The sequence below is a fragment of the Gossypium hirsutum genome, chromosome D06 (assembly GCF_007990345.1).
Source record: "Gossypium hirsutum isolate 1008001.06 chromosome D06, Gossypium_hirsutum_v2.1, whole genome shotgun sequence".
Lineage (NCBI taxonomy): Eukaryota > Viridiplantae > Streptophyta > Magnoliopsida > Malvales > Malvaceae > Gossypium > Gossypium hirsutum.
In genome coordinates, this window is record NC_053442.1 from 41,025,394 (window position 1) to 41,039,514 (window position 14,121).

At 35.4% G+C, this 14,121-nt stretch overlaps 1 non-coding gene across 1 annotated transcript; it reads left to right on the forward strand.

The window, feature by feature from the left end:
* The first annotated feature begins 366 nt into the window (after positions 1–366).
* Positions 367–473, forward strand: LOC121218781 (small nucleolar RNA R71). Its single transcript, XR_005915258.1, has one exon. It is a non-coding gene; the product is annotated as a small nucleolar RNA R71 (small nucleolar RNA).
* The last annotated feature ends 13,648 nt before the right edge of the window (positions 474–14,121 follow it).

Below are 14,121 nucleotides of genomic sequence, written 5' to 3' on the forward strand. Positions count from 1 at the left end.
CACATAGTACACTAACTCAGGATTTGATGGACAATTCTCAAAAAAATGACCTTCCCCACAGTACACACAGGAAACTACTTCGAACGGACTTGGTGGCTGAGCTGCTATTAGTACTATTAGCGGTTAACTATTTTAACATAGAGAAAATAGACGATACCTGAGCCGATAATGAAGTAAGAGAGTCAACTTCATGAACTCCGGCTGCTCATCTTCTTGAAGCTGTTATTACTCACGATCCTCTCGATGATCTCATAAGACTCATTATAAGACTTAGACAAAATTGCACCATTTGTAGAAGCATCGACCATCAATCTTGTATGTACATTGAGACCATTATAGAATGTATCCAACTGGATACAATGAGGAATCCCATGATGAGGACACTTACGAAGTAACTCCTTGAATTGCTCCCAAGCCTCATACAAAGACTCATCATCTAATTGCTGGAAAGTTGTGAACTCGTTCCTCAACTTAGCATTTTTGCTACATGGAAAATACTTAACCAAAAATCTCTCTGCTAATTCTTGCCATGTAGATATGGACCTTGGTGGCAATGAATTGAGCCATGCTCATGCTCGATCTCACAATGAGTACAGAAACAACTTCAATCTTTGTACGTCTTTAGTCAACCGGCTATCTTGAATTAATCACTCACCTCCATAAACAATCGAAGGTGGAGATGTGGATCTTCTGTGGGCATACCACTAAATTGGCCCATTGTTTGTAGCATTTGAAACATCACTGGTTTCAATTCAAACTGGGTTGCCTCAATATCTGGCCTTCTAATTCCTGGGTTTAACTCACTGAAAAGCGGCACAACATATTGTCTGATGCATCGATCCCTATCATCGGCAATGAGGATGAGATTTCGTACATAATCGGCTTCATTACATTGGTCTTGATTCCGATTTCCAGGGTCCATCTCGACTTGTCTTTGAGTTGTTTGTTCGCGTCTTCTTTGTTTAAAAGTTCGCTCAATTTTAGGGTCTATAGGGAGCAAATTGATAATTCGATCTATGCTAATAAACACCTGAACAAAAAATCAAAAAAATTAAAAAAATAAGTTAGTAATGTTAGAAATAAATAAAATTGAAAATAAATAATTTCACGAAAAAAATTACTATGACAATAGTTGACAATCCCCGACAACGGCGCCAAAAACTTGTAACGCTCGGGTTTGTGCAAGTGTACACAGTCGTTATCAAGTAATAAGTAAGTATCGAGTTATCATCTCCACAGGGATTGTATTTGTGCTAAGTCACTTAATTTGTAAAATTATATTAACAATTTGAAAAATAAAAACAAAATATAGTTGAGAAGCGGTATAAACTAGATGCAATGATCTCTAATGTAAATTGTCCTAATATGCAGGCTATATGAATGAAATAGATTTTAGTAAAATTTAACACAATTTGCAACAATTATAACATAAATAAACTAGGACAATTACTTTATTTAAAAACTTAGTATATTATCATCATGCTTAATAATATTCGAAAAAACATTTCATGGCAACTCGATCTTTCATGAGTTTGGTTTACTTAGTAAATACCTATTTTACTGATCCTTATTTACTAAGTGTTTCTTAGCATTCGTGTGAGGTAACAGGGACGTGTTAGGTTTGAAACAATTTAATCACACAAATCTAAAAACTATACAGATAACAGAGCCAGGTTAGAGTTGTTATGCAACCTACAATTTAATCCGGTTAGAATCTAAATTGAGCATGCGCATTTCAATTATGCGTCCATTAGCCATCGTCTGGTTAGGATCGCTTAGTTAATTCAGGTGCATTTCAATCACGTATGAACGAAATGCAGACTTGATTTTAATTGAAAACATGATCGATTGAGGCACAAACATTACAAGCATGAATCAAATAAATATCATTTAATCAAAATAATCATCCTAGCTTAAATAAAATTAAGCTATCATTGCTGTAAACAAGAACAAAGAATACATAGCAAACAAATTTATATTAAATAAATAAAAGAAAGATTAAACCCAATTCAAAGTGACTGTCACCCAAGACTCTGACTGACGAGGCCCCTTCGCTTCTTTGCGTTGCTCATTTGCTGATGGTTCTCCAAGGTGGCTGACCAAGGGCTCTTTAGGAGGCTAATTTGTTAAAACCCTTATGCAAGGATGATTATAGGCATGAGAGCTAAGATATTTGAGAGAGATGATAAGATGAGGAATGAGGGATGATGAGAAATGAGCTCTTATTTATAGGTGAGGCAAGGGAGCTAGTTTGCTAAAATTAGGAGTGTCCATCCTTTGAAACCTCCTCCAAGAGTGGCCGGCCATGAATTGAGGAAATGTGGCTGATTTTTCCTTGATTTTTGGTCAATTTGAATGCCACAACAACTTAGGACTAAGACTCGGTCTCCAACAAATCTTCAGGTAAATCTCTAATTTCTTCAACTCTTCAAGGGCCCTGTATAATTAAACCAAAATTTTTTTTATAATCAGCTATGTGAAGCCGAAAATTGGGTTGACTTGGTCCCCACTTTGGACGGTTTTACAATTAGAAGAAAACTCTCAAACCTGTCAAAAATAACAGATAGTTCAGAGGACCAAATGAATTAATTTAACCAGTTTAATTAATCAATTTACTTAATTAATTAAACCTAGTTTTATTAATGAAATATTTAAAAGAATTATTAAAAAATAACATTATATTTTATTATTTAACTTAATCGTGCATGGCCCACTTCATAGCTTAAAAATATAATATGCTTAAATCAATATAAAATAAGTCATTTTATGCATGAAAACTATATAATAAAACATAAAATTACATTTTAATAATTTCTATGTCCTAATTTCATATTTTCATATATTTTATTAATTTATTAAACAATTACTTGGTTTTAACAACAATTTTACGTAAAAAGGTGATGAATTATATAGGAAAAATCCTATATATTTTTCCGTTTACAACAACCTAACCGTATCGGTATTAAGCTACCTTAAGGCTTGTCAAGCATTTATCAAAATCCTAATAAGAATTTAAACAAAAATAACCATTGGGTAAAGTAGTAGAATGAACCATATTAATCCATGAACATTAATCAAAGCTAAAACATCATCCAAAGTAATCCTAGCCGTATTAAGTTAGCTCATAGCTGGGTTGCACAAATATACCAAAAATATTAGTTTAGTACGGAATATTTGAAACAAATTGTAGAGAAATAAATATGGGATTCAAACACAAATTCCCCAACTCGGCATCCTGGTGCAGCTTCTCTCATTTTCTTCGCCTCCTCCCTTTTTGGTTCCCCTTTTTCCTTTTATACTTAGGCTCTCCTCTAAGGTAAAATCCATCAGGCAATGATTTCTTTTTTCCTAATTTTGAGGTGAATATTCTCTATTATACATGCATGTGGAGGACTAGGTGCTGAATGCTCTCATTGTTAACTAGGTGTTTGTTGTTTTCTTCACCAGCATTGCCATGACAACTCATAATGCCTCGGTAACCCTTTATCCTCTACTATTCTTCTCCCTTAAACCTACAATTTATCTACAAGTAGTTAAAATTAATGATGCAATAAAGTAATTACCATATCAAGTTCTTAGATGCACTATTCGATTGACTAAAATTGATCGTGCAATTACCTAAAATAAAGCTAATTTTACCAAGTACAAGCAATTAACTAAGTCTAACAGTATGAATTATAACTCTTTTCAAGAGTTATCACACCCCAAACCTAAATTATTGCTTGTACTCAAGCATTGCAATGCAACCTAAAAACTAATGCATGCTCTAATGCACTCCATTGCTTGTACTTACATTATCAAGTTCATTAAGCATTGCCAATTTTTAGCCTTTAGAATGTCTTGCACTCAAAAATATGTGCAATTTGTCCAATAAAAGCTCATCAAATCTAACAATGCAAGAACCTTTCCCAAAAATCAAAATCTCCTTAAGTTCAGTTGTGTAGATTTGATTGTATTTAGTTAATTCTTAAAGAACTTACGAATTCCTGGTCTAATGCAGCTTTTAATTTGACTTTAGTTGATACTTCTCCCATTTATTGCTTCATTCTTTGTTTTTGGGAATTCATCTCATCACACATGCCTTTCTACTTGGAAATGAAGATGGAGCAAACACTGAACTCCCAAGTACTTAGCACAATCATGATTTGAAGTTATTTTCTTCACTCATATTTCCAACTACCTTTCTACTTGGAAGTAAATATGGAGCAAACACCAAACTCCTAAGCTAGTTAGTAGTTTTCCACGGCTGAGTGTCCTAAAATATATTTAAGGTACTCTTATGTGAAACTTTTTCTACCCAAAAGTAAAGATGGAGCAAACACCAAAATATTAGGCTACTCAATGAAACAGACATTGGAGTCTTTATTACAAAACTTAGCAATTTATGCTTCTGGGATTTTAAATTTAGCCTTTCATTTGCTATATTTGTACATTTCGACTCAATAACTTCTATAAGAAACTGTGAATTTTAATTCAAAAATTCCTATGGTCATTAAGGATTGAATGAATACAATCTAACTGTCATAGATATGATAGAGAATCCTAACCTTAGGAATCGATTCTATTCATGTCCTTTCTATATATATATTTTTAAAAATTAAGGACTATTAAGGACTATTTTTATCATAATTAGACATCATTAAATTAGCTATCATGCAATCAACTCAATAATGTTATAACAAACAATTCTTTATTACCTATCAAAATGCATGAAATGCTATGGCAACGAAGTATGTCAATAAGAATAAAATATAAAAATGAGTGATGAAATGTTAAAATAAAATTTAAAATGCATGCTACACCCCCAAACCTAAGGGATGCATTGTCCTCAATGCGTGATACTCAAAATTAACGAAATGTAGTATGAATTATTTATTTAGCAGAGGGTAAAAGAAACTCCCCTGTCCAAAAGCTTAATTTGTGGTGATGGTACTTCACTACCTATGGGTTGATTTTCTTGCTATGGGCTTATATCTTGTCTTTCTTTTAAGTGACTGAATGAGTGGTTCCTCTACTTCCTTTTTGGATTCACAAAGCTCGTTAATGATGTGGTTGATTTCGCTGTCTTGTGTGGACATTGCTTCAAGTGGCTTAAGTGGGACAACTTATTTTCCCTTCTCAGTTGCTTTAACTACAGGAGTGGTTTCATTTTTCTCTTCTTCCTTACTCTTATTGTTCATAGTTTTTGTTTTCTCAGGTTCTACCTCAACTACTTTCCCTTTTTTTAGGACTTTCTCTCACATTTGTAGACTCTACCTTGTTAAACTGCACTTCAATTGGTTCTTCTTCAGCACGTTTAGCCCTAGGAAGTGGTAGCAAAGTTTTGGGGAAATTAGGAAATTTAGGTATTGGCTTAGTGAAGTTCTTCTGCATGGACTTTTTTAGAGCATTATCAAGCTTCTTCACATAGGACCAATAAAATGCCTATTGTTCTTGGGCCTTTTTCATTTCTTCAGTAATTTGATATTGCTAAATCTCGAATAGGGACATTCTTTGCTCCAGTTGCTCCAAGGATTGTAGCACTTGTTTTCAAATGAACTCTGAGAATCTGAGGTTTCTTCCGAGGTAAAGTTCCTAGCAGAGGATGTAGGTGCCTTACATTGTTGGTGTTGTTTTGGTGTTTCAACTCCTTGGACTTTTGCAAATATAGCTTAGGACATTCCTCCCTTGTTTCGAGTAACATTCTTATTGAAATTTAAGGGGACATTAGCCATTCTGCAAAGAGCAATGATGAGGGAAGGGAAATTTAGACTGCCCGCATCCTTTTCGCACATTGATACAGCTCATGAACAATAAATTTGCCGATGTTGATTTTTCTACTGATGATGATCGAATGCAGCAATAGCATTCATTCCTCAGACACTATTGAATTGTGGGTATATGACATTAACCTACTCTTGAGGAAGTGATACCAGACCTTACCAATGGACTTTAGTGAAGTCCTCTCCACCGTGTGACATTCTTGGCTGGACACAGTCCACCTAGTTCCATCAACACACAAGTCTTTTAACACCCGATTCAAGCCTTCAGTATTGATGTTTTCAACAAATGGGGTATGCTCATCTTGAACATCTGTCAGCCCAAATTGGGCATTGATTGTATCTTCATCAAATGGGACCGATGTTCCTCGAACATTAATGAAGGGGAATAAAACTCACGAACAACTTTAACTAAGACGTCGTCTGGGTGTAAGCTGAAGGTTTGCCGATCATGTTTTTCCGTAATAGATGAAACTAACTTGTCATAACCCATGTGTGCCTACTCAAAGTAGAATGGTCACTTGGAAATATTGTTGTCATATTTCGAGGCAGCGACATTGTTGAAGAAGGCTTTTGGTTGAGTGGCACCTGTCTGAGAAGATTCAACACCCTTGGAAGTTGTTTTTACTCTTGCCATTAAGTAATCTTGAAAAATCCTTGAGAATTTTTCTAGATTCTAGCTAAGAAAATGGTTTGTGAAACTAATCGAGAGAGGTTAATGGGATGAAATTTAGAGTGTAAGAAAAGGATGTTAGTGAGGTTAAAGAAGATGAAAGGGTAAACACTGAGTAACTAGAGTCAAATGAAAGAGGTGTTGGTAGTTGGAGAGAAGTAAATGGTGGTAATAGGCCGCACGGTTCAAAGAAACTTATAGGGTAAGTTGCGTGAAAAAGAGGGAAGAAGGCAAAATAGAAAGAATTTTGGAGGGAACCTTAGGATGGCCTAGCCCTAAAATCTTTTTGGGCTTCCTAATTAACAGGATGGTATCCAGTTGTCCAAAATCTTTTTCTTGGGCTTTTCTATTTTTTCAACCCATATTTTCTCGTGCTTCACTATTCACTTAGCCACTTTGCTGTGGCGCAATTCGCTTCTGAATTGTTGGGGCAAACACCTATTGGTACTGCATCTATTTTTCTTACACCTTCATCCTTTCTCTGTAATTCCTGCAAAATCTATACATTTAATAAAAAATATAACCATAATTGGATATAACATCAAGTAATTAAAGATGAAAAACATAAAAAACAAATTAAAGTAAAGCAAGTAAAGAAAATAAAGACAGGAAAGAAATATTAAACTTAAGCATCTCTAAGGTCAATGGATTGTTTGTCGTGATCCACATGAACACCCCATTAGTGCTTTAAATGTTGTCCATTGACTTTAAATGTGACCCAAATTTTGCTATCTTTGATGTCAATTGCTCCATGAGAGTATACTTTGGCTACTTCAAAGGGACCTGACCAATGAGATTTCAATTTCCCAGGGAACTGTTTCAACCTTGAGTTAAATAACAACACATGTTGTCCTGGTTCAAATTGTCGTGGCATAATTCTCTTATCAGACTAATGCTTGGTCTTCTCCTTATAAAGTTTAGTGCTCTCATAGTTTGTGCCTTAAATTCTTCAATCTCATTTAACTCAAGCAACCTTCAATTTCCAACAGCTTTCCTATCCATGTTTAATTTCTTCATAGCCCAGTACGCATTGTGCTCTAACTCAACCTACAAATGGCAAGGTTTTTTGTAGACAAGCTTGAATGGTGAAATTCCTAACGTTGTTTTATAAGCATTGTGATATTCCAATAAAGCTTCGTCCAATCCTAAGGACCAATCCTTACGATTTGGATTAACAACCTTCTCCAAAATCTGCTTAATTTCCCTATTAGAAATTTCAGTCTGCCTGTTTGTTTGGGGATGATATGCCACGAAAATATTTTGTTTCACACCGTACCTTTGCAAAGTATTAGCAACTAGCTAGCAATCGAAGTGGGACCCCTCATCATTAATGATGGCTCGAGGCGTACCGAATCTCGTAAAGATGTTATTGTGTAGGAACTTCATCACTGAATTTGCGTCATTAGTAGGTAGAGCGATGGCTTCTACCCATTTGGAGACATAATCTATTGACACGAGTATGTATAAATTGTTGAACGGGGGTGGAAATAGACTCATAAATTCTATCCCTCAAACATCGAAAAACTCAATTTTTAGAATATTTTACAGTGGCATTTCGTATCTCCTTGACAGGTTGCCTGTTCTCTGACAACGATCACATGTATTATAAAATTTATGGGCATGTTTGAACAAATTTGACCAATAAAACCCAAGATTGGAGTACCTTTGCTGCTATTCTTATTCCACCAAAATGTCCTTCATATAGGGCTGAATGACAATGTTGTAGTACACTATTATTTTCATCAGGAATACATTTTCGAAATATCTGATCAACACATTGCTTATATAGATAAGGCTCATCCCAGAAGTAGAATCTCGCATCATGCATGAAATTTTTTTGCCCTAGATATTAAGACTAGATGGCAACAATCCACTAACTAAGAAATTTACAATATCGGCATACAAAGGCAATGTCGTGGCAATCAACAACTGCTCGTCTGAGAAATCATCGTTAATAAGCTTGATATTGCTATCTTCATTTCCAGCTTCAAACCTTGATGGATGATCTGCCACTTGATTTTTGATTCCCTTTCTGTCTGGAATCTCCAAATCAAAGTCTTGCAGCAAGAGTATCCACCAAATCAGTCTCGGTGTTGCATCTTTATTAGCTACTGAATACTTAATGGCAAAATGGTATGTGTAAACCGTGACTTTGGTACCAAATAAATATGAGCAGAATTTATTGAATGCAAATACCATAACCAATAATTCCTTTTCAGTGGTGGTGTAATTAAGCTACGCGTAAATTAGAGTCCGATTGGCATAATAGATCGCATGGAATATTTTGTTTTTCCTTTGGACGAATATTATTCCCGTGGCATAATCACTGGCATCACACATAAGCTTGAATGACAATGTCCACTCAGGAGCTATTAGAATCAGTGCAACCACTACTCACTTTTTTAACTCCTCGAAAGCTAACAGACAAGGTTCATCAGAGATGAAAGGTTTATTTTGTTCCAACAAGGCACACAAGGGCTTAAAGTTCTTGGAAAAGTCTTTGATAAATCTCCTATAGAATCCAACATGCCCTAAGAAACTCCTAATTCCTTTAACACTCATTGGAGGTGGCAGTTTCTCAATTACTTCAATTTTTTCGTTGTCAACTTCGATTCCTTTATGGGAACCTTTATGCCCTAGGAAAATGCCTTCTCTTTCCATGAAATGACACTTGTCCCAGTTTAAGACGAGGTTAGTCTCCTCACAGTGTTGAAGTACCAACTCTAAGTTATGTAAACAACCTTCAAAGTCATTCCCAAATAATGAGAAATCATCTATAAACACTTCAAGGAAATTCTCAACCATATCAGAGAATATGGAATTCATGCACCATTGGAATGTTGTCGGTGCATTATAGAGACCAAAGGACATTCTTCTGAAGAAAAATGTACCATACGGATAGGTGAATGTTGTCTTTCTTGATCCTCTGGGTTGATTGCAATTTGATTGTACCCAGGGTATACATTTAAGAAGTAGTAGAAATCCTTTCTAGCTAATCAATCTAACATTTGATCAATGAAGGGCAGTGGAAAATGGTCCTTCCTTATGGTTTTGTTGAGCTTGCAGTAGTCCATACAGACTTTCCATCCTATGATAGTTCGTGTATGGATAAGCTCATTATTGTCGTTACTGACCATAGTGACTGATAACTTTTGACAAGAGTTATATTTCAAACATCTAAGCTTGATTAAATACTTATACTTAAGTATGTATATTTTCTTTTTTATGTTATTTTTAAAATATTTCATAATAACACTTGGATTGTGCCTTAAATTTCATTTCATGTTGCTTTTATTGTTGGGAAGAAGGGAATTGGTTGTTGTATGCAGAAGGTGTAGGAAGGAAGAAGAGAATAAAGAAAGTGAAATATTGCCATGGCAAAAGGTTGGATGGATTGCCAAAATAAATTCCATGGAAATTCTAGGAAAATGCTGACGCAGCACTTAATCCTCGTCATTCTCAGCTAGCTAGATGTGTACCAGATAAATCCACCTGAAAAGGGGGAGAAAATTGTATGCTGAGAGAGGGGACTTACCCTATAAAAGAGGAAAGAGAAAAGAAAAAAATAGGATTTTAGAAGGGGATTTAGAGAACAATTTTCTCTCCATAAAAACTCATGAAAAATTCCAGAGAAAAGGGAGAGGGTAACAGCTTAAGAGGAGAGCAGAGATGCGAGGAAAGGGATGAGCAATCAGCCTTAGGTCCTGCACGATTAGCAGTGTCGAAGTGAAAGCTAGAGTGGTGAATGCTTCTTATAGTTCTACCTTCATTCTACTAATGAATTTATGTGATTTTAAAACTGTAAATGATGATGTTGAATGTTATTCTTATTTTGGATTTTAAATCCCAAGCCATGAGCTAATTTCATTTGAGTTGGAATTACTGTATCTATTTTGATATATTGATGATCATGGTAATATTTTGAGTAGATCCACTATTTTATTCAGTTTGGATTATTTTAAATATATGCATGCAATCTCTAGATATAGATGAATGCATGTTATATCCTTAAACTTGATTTAATTTTAAAAAGGTTAAATAAGTTGGATCATAATCAAATTATATGAGTGAGTACTCGAGCAAATACTTATAGGACTCTAGACATAGAGTTGTAATCTGTACAGAGTAAGGAAATATATTGTTAGGCATTATTCTTGAAACTTGTAGACATACAAAGACTTAGAATGATAACTTTAATTCTAGCTCTCGAAAAAAGTAGAATGCGGTAATTGTACTCTGAATAGTAATTTGATCAGGTTTTGCCATGACATTATTATGTTATTAAGGTATAATCCAAGTAGTTCCAACCTTCCCATTCAGTAGCTTCAATCCTCTCAACTTCGTCTCATGGAATTGCCACAACATTTTTTTCATTACTTGATTTGTATATGTCATACATTAAAACTTTACTTCAAACCATTATTCTATTTACTTTGCCATAAGCCTAATTCATATAGTTTATAGTAATAAATCAACCATATTTTTACCTATTCTTATCCCTTTCGAGACAATCTCACTTATCACTTTATTACTTGATTTGACGTGTATACTTGCACATTCACTTTACATGTTCACACGCGACAATTTTTTGGCGCCATTACTGGGGATCAGTAAATTGGTGAATTTTGGTTTGTTATTATTGATTTAATTGTCTTAGTTTTATCTTACTTAGTTGTTTTTTATTCTTTTTGAGGTTTGTTTCTAGTTTATGAGTAGAGGCATTCTTGAGAATGAATAGTATTATTTTGATCCTGAAATTGAGAGAACCTTGAAAAGAAGGAGAAAATAATTGCGAGAGATGGAATGGATAGGAAATTATCTAGGCAGAGAACATCCATTACATCCGAATGGTAGGAATGTTGATATTCCTCGTGTGATAGATGATAGAGATAGACCTATTAGAGAGCATGTAGAGCCAATCTTGAATTATTTGAATCCAGGGATTGTTAGACCACATATTCAAGCTCAGTATTTTGTGTTGAAACCAGTGATGTTCAAATGCTACAAATGTTAGGACAGTCTTGTGGACTACCTATTGAAGATCCGTGGCTACATGTAAACTCTTTCTGGAGGTCAATGATTCATTCAGGCAACAGGGTGTTCCTGAAGATGCCTTAAGACTCAAGCTATTTCCTTATTCATTGCGAGATCGTGCCAGAGCATGGTTGAATGCTTTGTCGTCAGGAACAGTGGCATCTTGGAATGAACTTTGTCAAAGGTTTTTGTTGCGATATAATCCTCCAAACATGATTTCCAAATTGAGGAACGATATTATATCTTTTCGGCAATATGAAAATGAGACATTGTATGAAGCTTGGGACCAATTCAAGGAATTGATTAGAAAATTTCTGATGCATGGTTTCCAACACTGGACACAAATGGAAATGTTTTATAATGGACTTAACACACATACACGAATGGTATTTGATTCATCTACCAATGGGACTTTGCTGGATAAATCGTATAATGAGGCATATGAGATTCTGGAAAGGATAGCTAACAATGATTATCAATATCCAACTATAAGAGTGGGTACTGGCAGAAGAGTTGCTAGATCTATGGAGCTTCATGCGATCACTTCATTAACAGCTTAGGTATCATCCCTAACTGTAACACCCCGTACCCGAGACCGTTGCCGGAGTCGGACACGAGGGGTTCACAGACTAATTTCGCTTACTATCGCAGTCCATTTTAAAAATTTTCCAGGCAAGCTGGCTAACTGCGTCACTGTCATCTTAAAAATCATATCTTGAGTTTCACAACTCGAAAATCAGTTTCGTAATTTTTCCCTGAAACTAGACTCATATGCCCATCTACATATTGTTTTCTAGAATTTTTGGTTGGGCCAATTAGTACAGTTTATTAGTCAAAGTATCCCATGTTACAGGGATCGACTACACTGATCTTTGCGCATTACGACTTGGATATCTCCCTGCACAGAGCTTCAATACTGATACCGTTTATTTCTATAGAAACTAGACTCAGAGTGGAATCTATACATATATGGCATGACTCCTAATTATCTCTGGTTAATTTATAATGAATTTCCAAAGTCGGAACAGGGAATCCAGAAACCATTCTGGCCCTGTCTCACGAGAACCTGAATATCTCTTAACATACTGTCCATATGATCGTTTCGTTACTTTCCTATGAAAATAGATTCATCAAGGTTCGTTTACATAATTTATTAATTATTTAATTCCAATCCTAATATTTTTAGTGATTTTCCAAATCTACCTCACTGCTGCTGCCAGCATCTGCCTTTAAGGTAGACTTTACCTATTTCATAGTTTCCATGATTCAACTAGCCCTTTTAGCATAAATAGCACAAATTATGATAGTGATTAACCATTCCATACCAAATGATTATAACATTATGTTCAAACATATATAAGCCATTTTCGCATGGCTATATACATTAACCAAAATATTCTTCCGCCACTAGTCTATTTTATACATGCCATAAGATAATCCGAAACATAGCAGTACCAAACAGTGGATAGTGATAGTGTGACTAGTTGCTGACGATCCCCGAGCCTGTAGCTTCTCAATGAGATCTATAAAACAGAGGAAACAGAGTAAACGGAGTAAGCATTACAATGCTTAGTAAGTTTTAAGCAGTGTCAACAATTATAACATAGTTGTTCGTATTTTTATTTCACTCTTCCTTCGGGCATGCCATCCCTTTACCGAATATGCACATCTCATCATATACAATATGCAGATGAACTTTCACATAAAAGTGAGCTCATGTGACATAGATATATCGTATGATTTCACATCGCCTCTCACACTGATCCGATGTCACATAATCATAGGAATAGTCTCATAGATTGCTCTCGTATGCATCACATAACTACCTTATGATTTAGTGCAAATCAAGCTCACATATAAACTTGGAGTACATACCTGTTTAACCTTTCGCATTGAATATATTTATAAGCAATTCTTATTACGAAGTCTTACCCGGACATAATCTCCACACGAAGTTATCGGGTCTTACCCGGACAAAAGTCCCACACGTAGTCATCGGGCCTTTAGAGCTCGGATATAGTACGAGCACAAAGCTTACGGACATTAATCAGTGATAATATTCTCGCATAAAGCCTGCGGGGTTTTAACCCGGATATAGTACTGACACAAATGCCCTTCGGGACTTATCACATTTATGCACTTTCACATCCATCACGTTGGCCACTCGGCCCTGTCACATATATACACTTTCACATTCATCACATCGGCCATTAGGCCTTATCACATATATACACTTTCACATTCATCACATCGGCCATTAGGCCTTATTACATATATACACTTTCACATTCATCACATCGGCTATTAGGCCTTATCACACATATGCACTTTCACATTCATCACATCGGCTATTAGGCCTTATCACACATATACACTTTCACATTCATCACATCGGCCATTAGGCCTTATCACATATATACACTTTCACATTCATCACATCGGCTATTAGGCATTATCACATATATACACTTTCACATTCATCACATTGGCCATTAGGCCTTATCACATATATACACTTTCACATTCATCACATCGGCCATTAGGCCTTATCACACATATACACTTTCACATTCATCACATCGGCCATTAGGCCTTATCACATATATAAACTGTGTTGGCTGAATCTACATCTATCATTTTCCAATATCACAATTT